Here is a 14635-nt window from a genome sequence, read left to right as displayed (position 1 = left end):
AGCTAGATACTGAAGAAGTGTAGAGACGGTTGACAACAGTGCAGAAAGATAGAGTCAACATAAGCGCAGATTTTTCAGTCAACAAAGGCGATAGTAGTCTGAGACTTTGATGACAGAGGCATCATTCTGATTCAAGTTGGTTGTTTTTTGTTTCTGGGGTTGCTAGAGAAACAACACTAGAGAGAAGTGTTTCATGTGGAACATTCCAAAGGTTCAGGATTAGGATTGATTCGAATTCCTTTTTTTTGAGAGGGAGTGTTGAAAATAACAACAAGAAATGTTAAAAATAGAATCCAGAAATTCCAATAAATTTTTCCTTGTGTTAAATTGTGAATTAAATTGAAATTCTTTTCTCATAACAACTTGTAAATAGTTAATTAAGTTTAATTAACTTAGGAATTTTGAGTTGGAAGTCTTTCTGAAGTCATGTATAATTTCTCCCTATATTATAGGGGTCCAGGATGAGTTAAGTATGAGTGGTAATTAGTTAACTCAGTTTATTGAGTTAAGTCCAGTTAAATTAGTTCCAAACTATTTAGGGAACTAATACTAAGTTAACAGTCAGTTAATGCATTAGTGCACTCAACTAGTGCTACTCCAATTAACTGAATATTCCCTCATCAGAAATTCATGCATGTCGATTCTGAGAAAGACCCAGTTGAGACTAGAGTGCAGGGACAGTGTATTATTTGTTTTAGATTTTTCTGAGTTGCACTGATAGTGCATGCATTCAGGAACTAAGAAATTTCCCTTTAAATATAGGCTAATTCTCTCAGGAATTGTGCAAAGAATTAGAAGCTTGGTGGCTTGGAAATTTGGCTACGTATTAGCTAAAGAAAGTCATCGAGCGGAGGATAGGAAATACTTTTGCAGGTTAAGCTCAAGGTTGAGAAGCGCATATTGTATTCATCTGAATTCTTTGACCAAGGGTGCAAGGAAATAGGGAGCTTGGAGAGTAGAGAAGAGGCCTGGATTTGGCTTGAGCTTGCTTGTGAGCTGGGAGATTTATGTTACTGAGTGCTAGGATTGTTCTTGTGAGAACAAGCATTGTGATCTCATCTTGATTTTCCGAATTAAGGCAATATAAATAGTGGGGTTTTGAGTTGTGGCTTTCCCCGAGAAAACTTATTGTGTTATGTTCCATTGATGTTATTCCTCTTGTCGATTATTGTTTGCTCGATCTTTATGGGCTTCCGTTGTAAAGAGTAAAAGTAGATTCTTGTCTCTTGTTTTTATTAGATTACATGAATCTACAGGATTTTCTACAATTGTCATTATCATTATATTCTAGACCCTTCTTCGGCTCATTATGTCAAAGAAAAAAATTTATTTTAGTCATGTAAACTCCTCCACCATCAAGTCGGCCTCAGGCACTTAACGTCGACCTCTTTGAAGGGTCTTGTTCTCACATAAGAAGAGTATATATATACAAGCGTTATTCAACATATTGAAGGGTGATACAAGTGATTTGTAATTTACACGAATAGAAGGAAGTGCAAAGGTGTCTAACATAAGTATTTTTCATCACAATGTAGAAGTTATCATAGTGAATGATCTAGGTAGATATTGGTGGCCACCCGCCTATTCCACCTAGACCTCTAGTTGATTTTATCAGTTTCCTTATTTATAGCAGCGTTTACTATTTTTAGTAGTTTTTCAAGTCCTAAACTTCTGGAATAATTTTGACCCCCTAAACGACGTTTTTTGAGGTCCACAGTCAACCCAAATCCCTGTGGAAAATCATGTAGTACTCAAAGAGATCTTTCCACTGAGGTATCATACATGCCAAACGGATATAATATGACCGAGTTATGACCCCAGGAAGTTAGCTGGCCAACTAACCCCAACGGAGCCCACAAACTCTTAGCATTCCATCTCCTTGGTTAGGGTTTTGGTTGTTTAAGGTTTTCCCTTGTTGTTCAATAACAAAAAGGCACTTGAGCCTCATTGTAACACAGTTTAGAGGCATGTAGCTGCCACATATCTTCTCAGAGATAAGCAACCATTGCCCAAGCTAGTTTATTTCCAATTTTGTATGTAAGCATATTTCAGTTCTTTGATATTAATGAAATGAAGTTTTATTTCTGTTGCATCTCTATGTTTATGTGTATATCTGTAATTTGTTGTTTTCCTACGTCAGTCTGGATCAGTGGTATAAGAGCAGTCTGCTCTTTGTCTGTTTTTCTTTGTATGTCCCCAACGAGGCCAGGGTATAAGGAGTTAGGGACCGAACTAGTTGAAACTTTACAAGAATAGCCTCACAAACCCCAACAACCTCCCATGGCAGAAGAAAAGAAAGACGAGGGGGCAGGATATCATTTCAAAATATTGCTTGAGGAAGCCCTCGAGCGACAAATGAACGTGATGATGGATAACTTTGCCCAAATCCTTGGGCGACTAGCTGGGAAAACTCGAGAATCCCACCCGAATCAACTACTCCGGCAACTGATTAAACTTTTCCTATTGTTAATTACTAAAACAAATTAATTATTGCTTCCTACATCAAATATCGAAGCTAATACAACTGCAACCTTCACTTAATTAATTAATTTTCCCAAAACAAGAAAAGAATAATTGAGAAAGATACACATAAGTGATTTATTTTTTGGACAAATGTCCCCAGAAAACCCAATGCGAGAAAACCAGTGCAACAACTCTGAGGGTTTTTATTATTATGCAAAAGTTTCTCAATACAACTCTGGATTCCCTTCTGGAAATCCAGTTACAGAGAAAATAAACTGGCAGAAAAACTTAGTGAGATTACGTCACTCTACGCAGCAATCCCCGGCTATTCCTTCTCTTGAACGAACTATCCCCGACTATCTCTACATTGGCCCTATAGAGGCCTTGCATCAACCTCAAAAGGCTCTGCATTAGCTCAACTGGGAAATGTTTTCCCTCTGGAGAGGTTTCCAGCTCTCCTGGCTCAGAAATGACAGCTCCCCTAACAAACTTGAAATTTTGCGTTGAAGACTGCATAGCTTCTGCGTGAGCCCTCCTGGCTTAGCGTCAAGCTCTGCGTGGGCCCTTCTGGCCTAGCGTCAACCCCTCCTAGGTTTGCATTTCCTCCTCCTGGTGTCTCTCTACCTCTCTACTATGCATCCTGGGCTCTGGAAAATATACTCCCACCCAACTATCCCTACCCCTCACTGCAACAGCTCACTATCGAAATTCTCCCGGCAGCTCCTCTGCTCTGCTTCAGAAAATCAAACTTCTGGACGCTTTGTGTGTCTTTCCAAATGACCCTCAAGCCTCCTTAAATAATCTCCTCATTGACATTCAACGGCCTAGATTAGAAGCTAATCAATGGCTAAGATCATTTTTTTTATCCTCGTCTTCTTCTAGAAGTTACATCCACAGTTTGTATTAATACCTTTAATTATTTTATTTTCCTAAGTTTATACTTAGGGTCCCAATAAAAATAATTATTTAATTTAATAAAATTGTTTTTGGGTAGAATTTCCAAAAATACTTTCCATGTTCTTTGGAATATATGTGCCTAAGACTCCTTGCAAAATTTGAGACTTAGAGCACATCCGATGCTACTAAAAATCAACACTCCCTCTTAGCGAGGAATGTGTTCTAGCAATGCAACTTGTTGAAGCATCACTCTGTTCTGTAACATCTCCCTCTATGTTGTTGATATCTAACATGATGTCCACCAACCACTGTACAAATGTTGCATATGTATTATTGTTGACCCTGCCACTGTCAACACTCCAACGGTACTACAAACTGTTGTTGCTACTGCATCAGCAACGGAAAAACATCCCAAATTATTGAACTAATTGTGTTCAGTATGATACCATGTGAATCCTAGAGCCTGGTCGTTGCTAGTCTCTGCACTGACCCTCTGAATCTACTGCGTTGTTGCTGACCTCTGCTCTGTGCCATCTACACTTTTGCCAACTCTGCTCTGCGCTTCTTAGTCTTTGGCACTCCTAGCCACTGCAATTTTCTCTCCGACACCATCTGACACTAGTCCTTCCTGTTACTTCTGATCTGGGCTCCCGTAGCAAGGAATTGATCCGAGAGTTGGGCTCCTCAAGGATCCTACCCACATGTAGATCTTTTGAACTACAACTCTAAATCATCCCACCTCCCTCCTAGAGGTATCTCGACTGTCATGGTGAACTCCTCCTCCTCGATCTTCATGGGCGTAGTCTTCGGATCGTGCTTCTCATCTTTGTCCTTCTTCTTGAGAGGACATTGTGTAGCGTAGTGACCCATCTCACCACACCTTAAGCACTTTATCTTCAAAACATCCTTCTTACGTCTCTATTGCTCCTATTGTCCCTTCGATGCAAGGGTTGCATTATCCTCCTCCTCCTTGGTTTTCAACCCACTGATGTTGATTCCTTCAAGCTTACACTTGACCAAGTCTCTCCTCAACTGCTCTTTCTTGAGAGCTGCCCACATCTCATCCCAATTCAGTAAAGTCGCCCTGCCCAAGATACTCTGGACAAAGACTTGCCACTCATCTAAGACAGAAATGAGGGCTAGTCTAACCAACTCTGAGTCTTAAGGTGTAGACCCGACCACAAATAACTCATCACGGGTCTCTTGAAGCTTCGTGAGGAATGGATCCACACGCTCCCCCTTCTGAATCTGAGCAGATCTCAACTTCTTCTCTAAGTACATCTTCTCTTGCTCGAAAGATCCCTGATATAGCATAGACAATGCATCCCACGTCTCCTTAGCAGTCCCTCTGCTAGCAATGTGACAAACAACATGATCCTTCACTTCGTCGAGGATCATTCTTTTTTCCTTTGCCATTTCAGCTCGGTACTTCTTCAACGGATCTGCATCTGCATGCACAACCACCACACTGTCAACATATGTCTTGAGGGCATGCTCATCCAGAAGGAATGACATTCTAGCCTTCTAGATGACATAGTTGGATGCTCTGTCCAACCTATCTTGATCCCTCAAGCCACTGGTTGCCACCTCTGTCACTGAAAAATGTAAAAAATCTCCTCTCTAGTTCTTACTTCTTCTTCTCAGCCAATAAGAAAGCGAACTTCTTGGCAGGAAGTCTTACTGAGGAAGAAAATCCCTCAATTGTGCTTCTTCCTTCTCTTCTGACGTCTTTCTGCCCAGCAAAACGGCCTGCAGAAGGATTTTGTCCCACCACCTGCTCCTTACGGTGAGGCTTCAACGTTGCTCCCTTAGCCCTGACAAACTTTCGAACTGGGAGTCCTTCCTCTCTATTGACTCACTCAGAGAGAGATTGCCTCAAAAATCAGTCCTCTGGCAAGGACTATGCAAACCCTCTGGGGTTTCGAACTGCTACCTCCTGTAGCTATTTCGATCTTCCTCTTTTTCTCAGCATTGGGTTCTCTGGCACTGTTCCTCTTGCTTCACCTACACTAGCTTTGATACCATTTGAAAATTAGAGAATCCTGCCCGAATCAACTACTGCAACAATTGATTGAACTTCTCCTATTTGTTAATTACTGAAACAAATTATTTACTGCTTCCTACAACAAATATCGAAGCTAATATAACCGCGGCCTTCACTTAATTAATTAATTTTCCCAAAACAAGAACAAATAATAGAGAAGATACACATAAGTGACACAATATTTTTGGACAAATGTCCTCGGAAAAACCCAATGCGAGAAAATTGGTGCAGAAGCTCTGAGGATTTTTATTATTATGCAGTAGTTTCTGAATACAACTCTAGATGCCCTTCAGACAATCAATTTACAACGAAAATAAATTAACAGAAAAACTTAGGATATTACCTCACTCTACCTAACAATTCCCAGTTGTTCTGACAAATGAACCAACTGTCCCCGACTATCTCTGCACTATCCCTACGTAGGTCTATGTCAGCCTCAAAAGGCTTTGTGTCAACTCAACTGGGAAACATTTTCCCTTTTGAGAGGTTTCCAGCCCTCCTGGCTCAGAAATGTCAGCTCCCCCAGCAAACTTAGAATTCTGCACTGAAGACTGCATAGCTTCTATGTGAGCCCTCTTGTCTCAGCGTCAAGCTCTTCATGGTCCCTTTTGGCCTAGCATCAACCCCTCCTAGGTTTTCTCTGCCTCCTCTTGGTGTCTCTCTACCTCTCTGTTGTGTATCCTGGGCTCTGGAGAAGATACTCCAACCCAACTATCCCTGCCCCTCATTGCAACATCTCATTATCAAAATCAAAATTCTCCCAGCAGCTCCTTTTCTTTGCTTTAGAAAATCGAACTTTTGAACTCTCTTTGTGTCTTTCCAAATGACCCTCAAGCCTTCTTAAATAATCTCCTCGTTGACATTTAACGACCCATATTAGAAGCTAATCAGTGGCTAAGATCATTTCTGCTTGATCCTCATCTTCTTCTAGAAGTTACACCCATAGTTTATATTAATACCCTTTAGTTATTTTATTTTCCTAAGTTTAGACTTAGGGTCCCATTAAAAATAATTAATTATTTTAATAAAACCGTTCATGGGTGGAATTTCCCAAAACACTTTATGGGTCCTTTGGAATACATGTGCCTAAGCCTACCTACAAAATTTGAGATTTAGAGCACATCCGATGCTACCATAAATAAACATTATGCATGGGCGATACATCTTCATCCAACAACCACTCTGGAGGTGCCACTCCTTTTAAGGTACACGTTAACTTTGACATTCCCATATTTGAAGGCCAAATAGATGCAAAAGTCATAGATAGATGGTTAAATCTATTAGAAAAATGTTTTTGAGTTCATGACTTTTACAATCGAGAAAAGATTATTTTTGGTCTCCTCAAAGTTGCCCCACATGTCAAGGACTGGTGGGAAACCTACTATGAACAAAAGGATGAGAGGGAATCCTCACTATTCTTAGCCTCACATTCTTGGAATTCTTTCTGAGATGCCATCAAGGAACAATATTACCCTGTCGGGAGCTATGAAGATAAATACATAAAGTGGACCATGCTGCAGTAGGGAAGGGACCAAGATGTGTTAGAGTTCACAAATGTTTTCCATACCCTTCGCACGAAGCCATGTATCAAGGATTCTGAGTAGCATCTGGTACTCAAGTACCGTGGCTGTCTACACAAGTACATCCAAGACGAGATGGGAGTTCCTCAACATCTCCTTGCTTAGCGACACCTATCGATACGCTATCAAGATCGAGGAAAAATTTAAACAGAAGAAGCGAGACTTTGGATCTGCGAATCCGAAGCAAGGGAAAGACACCCCCAAATCGCAAAACAAAGGACAAAGCCAAGGCAAGACGATCCAGGACAACCCTTTGAAGCCGCAAGAAAATAACAACATCATGAAGACAAAGAAGGACACAGGGAAATGGTGTGAGTTCCATAAGAGCCCTACTCACAACACAAGTGAGTGTCGAGCCAGGTAGTCACTGGTGGCAGAGCTGAAGGCTTCTAAATCAGATGCATGTTCTGACTGTCAGTCAGAAACCGACAAGGGGAATGACGAAGGTAAGAAGATTATCGATGCGGAGCCTAGTTCCATTGTTTCCACCACCAAGATCAAGAAGGATGAGCCCGAAGATTCAAAGGAGGGGGAGTGAATCTTCCACTCATAAATGTGGGTGAAGGGTTCTCTGCTACATTTCATTGTCGACAACAAGAGCCAAAAGAACCTCATTTCAGCAGAGGTCGTGAAGCGTTTGGGCCTACCAACCACACCACAACCGCAGTTGTACACCATCAGGTGGCTTCACCAAGGGTGAGATCTCTGCGTCAGCCAACAGTGCTGTCTTCCCTACATCATCAAGCCCTTCACAGATTAGATATTCTGTGATGTTGCTTCTCTTGAAGCTTGTGATGTATTATTAGGCCAACCATACTTGTGGAAGCGACATGTTGTGAATGAGTCTAGGCCTCACACTATTATTATTATTTGGGAAATAATTTTTATAAGATACCAGAGGTAGCACCGCTTACCACCATTTCTTTGATCACTGCGAAGCAATGCAGTAAGATCATTTCCCATACCGGGAAATTTGTTTTCCTTATGATTCACCCTCAGTACAAGAATAATATTGTGGCCACGACCTCTAGACAGGGATCCTTCGCACGAAATTAGCAGATGGACAAGATTATGGAGAAGTATAGGGACATATTCACCTCACCCATAGGGGTACCTCTACATTGTCAAGTCAAGCACTCCATTGATTTGACCATGGGCACATCGTTACCCAATGGACCGATCTATCGATGCTCTCTTATGGAAAACTATGAAATCAAGAGGTAGATTCAAGATTTGTTGCAGAAAGGACACATCAAGCCAAGTTCATCACTTCGTGGGATCCCGATCATGTTGGTATAGAAGAAGGACGAGACTTGTAGACTTTCTATTGACTATCGGGTGTTAAATAAGATCATTGTAATAGGTATCCAATCCCATGAATTGATGAACTTTTGGAACAGCTCAAGGGGGCCAAATATTTTAGTAAGGTGGACTTGAAGTCTGGTTATCACCAAGTACCGATCAAACCCTCTGATGTGTGGAATATTGTATTCAAATCTAAGGAGATCCTTTTCGAATGGTTGGTCATGCCTTTCGGGTTGACGAATGCCCCTGCAACCTTCATGAGGCTAATGGACGACATCTTGCGACCCTTCACCAACTCATTTGTGGTGGTGTATTTGGATGACATTATGATCTTCAACCAGAGTTGGGAAGAGCACCTCCACCATTTAATAGGTCCTCCAAACCTTGTGGCAACACAAGTTGTGTTCCAATTTGGAGAAATGCACTTTTGGTATGACCTAGGTTCAATATCTAGGGTACATCATTAATGAGCAGGGTGTGCATGTGGACCCAACCAAGATACAAGTCATTCGGGATTGGCCAACCCCAACCACTCTAACAGAGCTCCACAACTTTTTGGGTCTTGCCAACTTCTACCGCAGGTTCGTGTTGGGGTTCTCTCATATCACTTGGCCTTTGAGTCAAGTCACCAAGGGAGGAGCGAAAGAAAATTTCTTTTGGTTTGAATCCCAACAGAAGGTGTTTGTCGAGTTGAAGCATCACCTTTGCTCTGCACCAGTGCTCACATTACTAGACTTGCAACAACCATTTGAGATCGAGACAAATGCATCCGACAATGCTATTGGTGCAATTCTTACCTAATAAGGGCATCCAGTGGCATATCACAATGACACACTTTCAGACACAGTCTGAAAGTATCCCACCAATGATAAAGAGATGTATTCCATTGTGTAGGCCTTCCGACTGTGGAAGCATTACATTCTAGGGAAGGAAACGGTCATCCACACAGACCACCAACCCTTGTAGTTCATACAAACACAAGGGAAGTTGCAAAACTATCGCCATCAGAAATGGTCCACATACGTACAATAACTCCATTTGAACATTAAGTACAAGAAGGGCAACATGAACAATGTTGCAGACTTCTGACCATGGTGTTGACCATTGTGCTCGACTCTTGTGGGCACATGACTGCGGGCTGGCTGCATCTTTACAAGAGCGATCCAAAATTCGGTGTCACATACCAGATGCTCCTGGAAGGCAAGCAAGTTCCAAATTTTCACCTCTAGGATGCACTGTTATTCCACCTGGGACACATGCATGTTCCTTCAAGCGAGCATGCCAAGATGATTTGGGAGGCACACTATAGTTGGGTCACTGGACATTTTGGGGTAGATAAAACAATGGCAGTGTTGCAGAAGTATTTTTATTGGTCGAACCTTCGACATGATGTTGGGAAGTACATCAGATCCTACAGTGCTTGTGTCATTTCCAAACCAACCATCAAGAAGAAAGGCCTATATACTCCTCTGCCTACTCCTAGTCGACCTTGGGAATCCGTCTCCATGGATTACATGTCGGACCTTCCTTCTACTAAGCATGGCAATGAATGTGTTTTCGTTGTCGTTGATAGATTCTCTAAGATGGCCATTATGGTGGCCTGCAAGAAGAGTATCAAAGCAGAAGCCACTGCTAAGCTCTTCTTTGAATGAGTTTGGGTAGACTTTGGGATCCCATAGTCCATTATCTCATATCGGATCAATAGGTTCCTATGTACATTGTTTCCAATTCTCTGGTTGATGTTGGATCCCAAGCTCACTAATTCCACAGCTTTCCACCCCCAAACTGATGGCCAAACAAAGGTCGTCAATAGGATGATCGTACACATTCTACGCATTTACAACTCAAAGCATCCACGCACATGGGATGAAAACCTCCCTTATGTCCAACAAAACTACAAAAAATCTCTCCATAACTCAATTGGCCACAGCCCCTTTCAGGTTGGATTAAGATTCCATCCACTATGTCCCATTGATGTGATCATACCGTTTGCAGCTACTCAGGTAGATTCAGCCCATGTCCAATCTGAAGCTGGAAAGGCTAACAACTTCATTGAACACATTCAGCACATCTATCAGTAAATCCATGACATATTGGACATACCCAATGTTAAGTACAAGTAGCAACATGATCAACATCGGGTACCACACAAGTTCCAGGTGGGCGACAATGTTTGGATGCATCTGCAAAAGGAACGCCTCGTTAGGCCCCACCGCAAACTTCGACCGCTCTGATATGGGCCATACACCATCACCAAGGTTGTATGGACAATGCCTTCGAGATCAACATTTCATTGTTCCTTGGCCTACAACCAGTATTCAATATCGACCGCCTTCGGCCATACTTTCCACTATTGTTGGACACATCTGACATTGCAGAACAACTCACACCAATGGAGTTAAACCCAGACTACATGGAACAAGCCACAACTGATCGGATCATCGACACGTAGATCAAGCACACTCACCAACAGAGGATCCAACTATATTGAGTTGTCAAAGCGGGCCAACTCCTTCACTAGGGAAAGTGGTTCACTAGGGACTAAGTTCAAAAAAACATTTATCACCTTATGGAGGCTCTGCACGCAATGGGGACCATTACTTCCTAAGGAGGGAGGACTGATCCAAGTGGATATTGGTGATCACCCGCCTATTCTACCTAGACCTCCAGTTGGTTTCATCAGTTTCCTTGTTTATCGTAGCTTTACTATTTTTAGCAGTTTTTTCAGGTCTTGGACTTCCGGAGCCGTTTTTACCCCCTAGACGATGTTTCTTGAGGTCCGCAGCAAGCCCAAAGCCATTAGCAAGGTTTTTTGTCAAATCTTGTGTTACTTGGATATATCTTTCCAATGAGGTATCATACGTGCCAAACGAAGATAATATGACCAACTTACGACCGAGGAAGTTGGCTGCCCAACTAACCCCAACGGGGCCTACAAACTCTTGGCGTTCCATCTCTTGGGGTTAGGGTTTTGGTTGTTTAGGGTTTTCCCTTGTTGTTCATTAATAAAAACCTTGCCCTTTAGCCTCATTGTAAGATAGTTTAGAGGCATGAAGTTGCCACATCTCTTCTCAGAGAAGCTATCATCATCTGAGCTAGTTTATTTCCATTTTTGTATGTAAGCATATTTTAGTTCTTTGATATTAATAAAATGAAATTTTATTTATGCTACATCTCTGTGTTTATGCATATATCTGTGTTTTGTTGCATTCCTGTGTAAGTCTGGATCAGTGAAGGAAGGAGAGATTTATGGAGTCGAGATTCTGCCTCAAATATGAAGGGAATAATAAATATTGCATGAGTCGAAGGTGCAGGATAGAAAACAAAGACCAAGGATTGCAGAAGGAGAGGGCCGAAATTCTAATCAACAAATTTTTTGGAAATTTGACTTCATTATGAGAGGCTAACTTGATGGTTTGGAGTGAAGAATGTATTTTTTCTGGTCAAAAGGGTATTGGTTGTCTCAATCTGATTTGAATCTTCTAATGGAAGAGTTTGACTGGGTTTTCCCCTTCATAGGGGTTTTGTCGTGACTGGATGCCTACATATTGTGTCTTTTTTATCTTCATAGTTTTGGCAATTATCTTGATGATGAAAATACAAAAAAAAAGTAATATCTAATCATAAGAAATTGTCAAATAAAAGATAAATCAAATTAACAAAAAAACCTAATGCTTCCCTAAATGGATTTCTCAACATGGTATCAAAGCTAAGGTCAGTAGGACAAGGCAGCTTAGAAGGTCACTTATAATTTCAAAGAAAAGAGTTTCAAGTCTACCTAGAAAGGGAACCGAACTTATGTGGTAGATTTCTGAGCATGATAATAAATCCTTAATGCTGCAATTAGGCCACAAACTTGGGGTAATAGGGCCACGGTCTAGATCTTAAACAATGAGAGAAATCGAGGAGCATTTTTACATATTTGTATTGCTATAGTATTAGTCTATTCAATTCTGAGTTCTTTGTAAGGTACAACGAAGTCCCAAGCATGAATTGAAGCTCCAAAAACACCTCAAAAATCCAAAGTGATCAAGTTTTGAAGTCTAGAAGAAAGTTCATGCAACTAGCAAAAGGTTCAAGAATTAAAAGTCTAGGGACCGAATTATTTTAGATCTGCTATAAAATCTCAATCACTCTAAAAATCAAAGGATTCGAGACCCTTGTGGAAAAAGACAAGTATATATATTTCAAACACATGAGATCCTTCCATATATATATATATCTATATATATATATATATATATATATATATATATAAGGTTTGAGCCTCGATAGTTACATAAAAGTTGACCTGGAAGGATCTCATGTGTTTGACATAATAAGAGTTTTTTTGAGAAATATCATGAGACATTTGAAGTCCATCCACCTTGCAATTTGAGGATCGTTGAAAGAAATTAAGGTCTACAATCCTTATGGAGAAATGATCTATGTCAGTATAAGGAGAAGTCAAAATAAAAGACTTGGAGCAGCCCATTCCCAATACACTCAAAAGAAAGTATCTAGTAGTTTGAGATCAGCTTGAAGCTTTTATCTAACTCAAGTAAGTATCAATATTATTCTTTATGTTTTTGTCATCTAACAAGATACTTTCAGATTGCAAGAATGAACAACAAAATATGTGGAACATGAATCTTTCAAGTCAAAGGTACGTAACTTTGAGGTATTTATAGCTTGTTCATTAAAATTATTTTAGGATTCAGTTGCTTGTGTGATTCTAGGGTTTGAAAGTTTTCATTGTGGTAAAGGTTATTAATATCTAAAATTGTAAACCCTAATTAGTGTATATATGAAAATCTCATTTGTTTATTCCCTATTAGAAACCCTATATCATAATACGTAGTGTTTGTAAGTAGTACAAGGTATATGATAATCCTTTGTAAACATAATTGAAAGATGTTTAGTTTTCTGACATATTGTTGTCTATAACTATTAAGGGTTTGTACTTAAAATCCCTTGGAATCCATTCTCCAAAATAAGTAATGAAAAACCAAAATAATCATCACAATATTATACTTGTATATTTTGGTTGTGCATGTCAATATTGCATATAGACTTTGCTGATCTTAAGAATGGAGATTTGGTGAATCGAGTTGAATCCTTGGACACTCTAATATAAGTGGACCTATATGGCAATGAACAATGAAGAAGCTAAGAGGGAGCCCTTCAAATAAAATCCTACAAGGTTTGTAAAGGAAGAATCTTAAGGTTTGTATAAAGATTTGTAGTAGATATTTTTACACATTAAAAGGTACAGTCATTTTGAAATTTGTTTTTATATCATTGACTTTCTCATGTTTAGGTATTTTGCATCATAGAAATTCTTGTTGGGGTGATTAATCTATAGATTGAATCTACCCTTATCATGTTATCTTTTTCCAATTGTTTATTTTGGTAAAACTAGTTAATCTTTAGGGTTCACTACAAAACCCTAACCTTTTGGTGCTTAGGGTATGTTAACAATGAAACCCTAGTCTTCTTAGGGCTTAGAACTCATGATGAAATCCTACTCTCTTGAAGTTTAGGGTTTTGATAATATTATGGTAAAACCCTAGTTTGTTGTTGATGTCTAGGTTATATAATGAAACCTTAGATTTTTAGATAAATTAGGGTTTATGACAAAACCCTTTCTATAATCAATATAATATCGTAGCAATAAAACCCTAGGTGTATTTGCTTCCGTATGATCGAAACCCTAGCCTAGTAAAAAATTGTTATATATTTAATTTTTAAGTTTAATGTTTGTATCTAGGGTTTATGATAAAAACCATAGTGAGAGATTGATATATGTTTCTAGGGAATAATAATGAAAATCCTAGATATGAAATGCTTGAATGCTAACTTGACTCTTGATTTAGTTTTATTAATAAAATATAGGGTTTGTGACAAAACCCTAGGACAATTTGACATGAAATTATAGGACATACTATTGAAACCATGGATGTAAAAATGTTATGATTTGGTTGCTAACTTGATTTAGTTACTAATATCTAAGGCTTTAAGTCTTGATGATAGAATCTAGGGTTTGTGACAAAACCCTAGCAAATTTGTTGAAGTTTAGAGTATGAAAAATGAAACCCTTGTTGATTGTAAACCTAGCTAGGTTTAGGTTTTGAATATCTAAAGTTTGATTTATTATTTTGATAAATGCTCCCATTTATGATAACATGTTAACCCTATATTGATAAATTTAACTTCATTCTCTTGTATATTTGTACTTTGTTTCACTTATTATTGAATATTTGCAGGTACATAGTCTTTAAGATGTTGAAGATGTTCACCTACCTCATACTTAATGATAACTTGATGATAATGTTGAGCGTGATGGAAAGAGGAGGCTATAAAAATC

Source organism: Pinus tabuliformis, chromosome 6 (assembly GCF_031772625.1).
Source record: "Pinus tabuliformis cultivar Carrire ecotype Pingquan chromosome 6, CPIR1, whole genome shotgun sequence".
Lineage (NCBI taxonomy): Eukaryota > Viridiplantae > Streptophyta > Pinopsida > Pinales > Pinaceae > Pinus > Pinus tabuliformis.
This window is presented reverse-complemented; position numbering follows the sequence as displayed.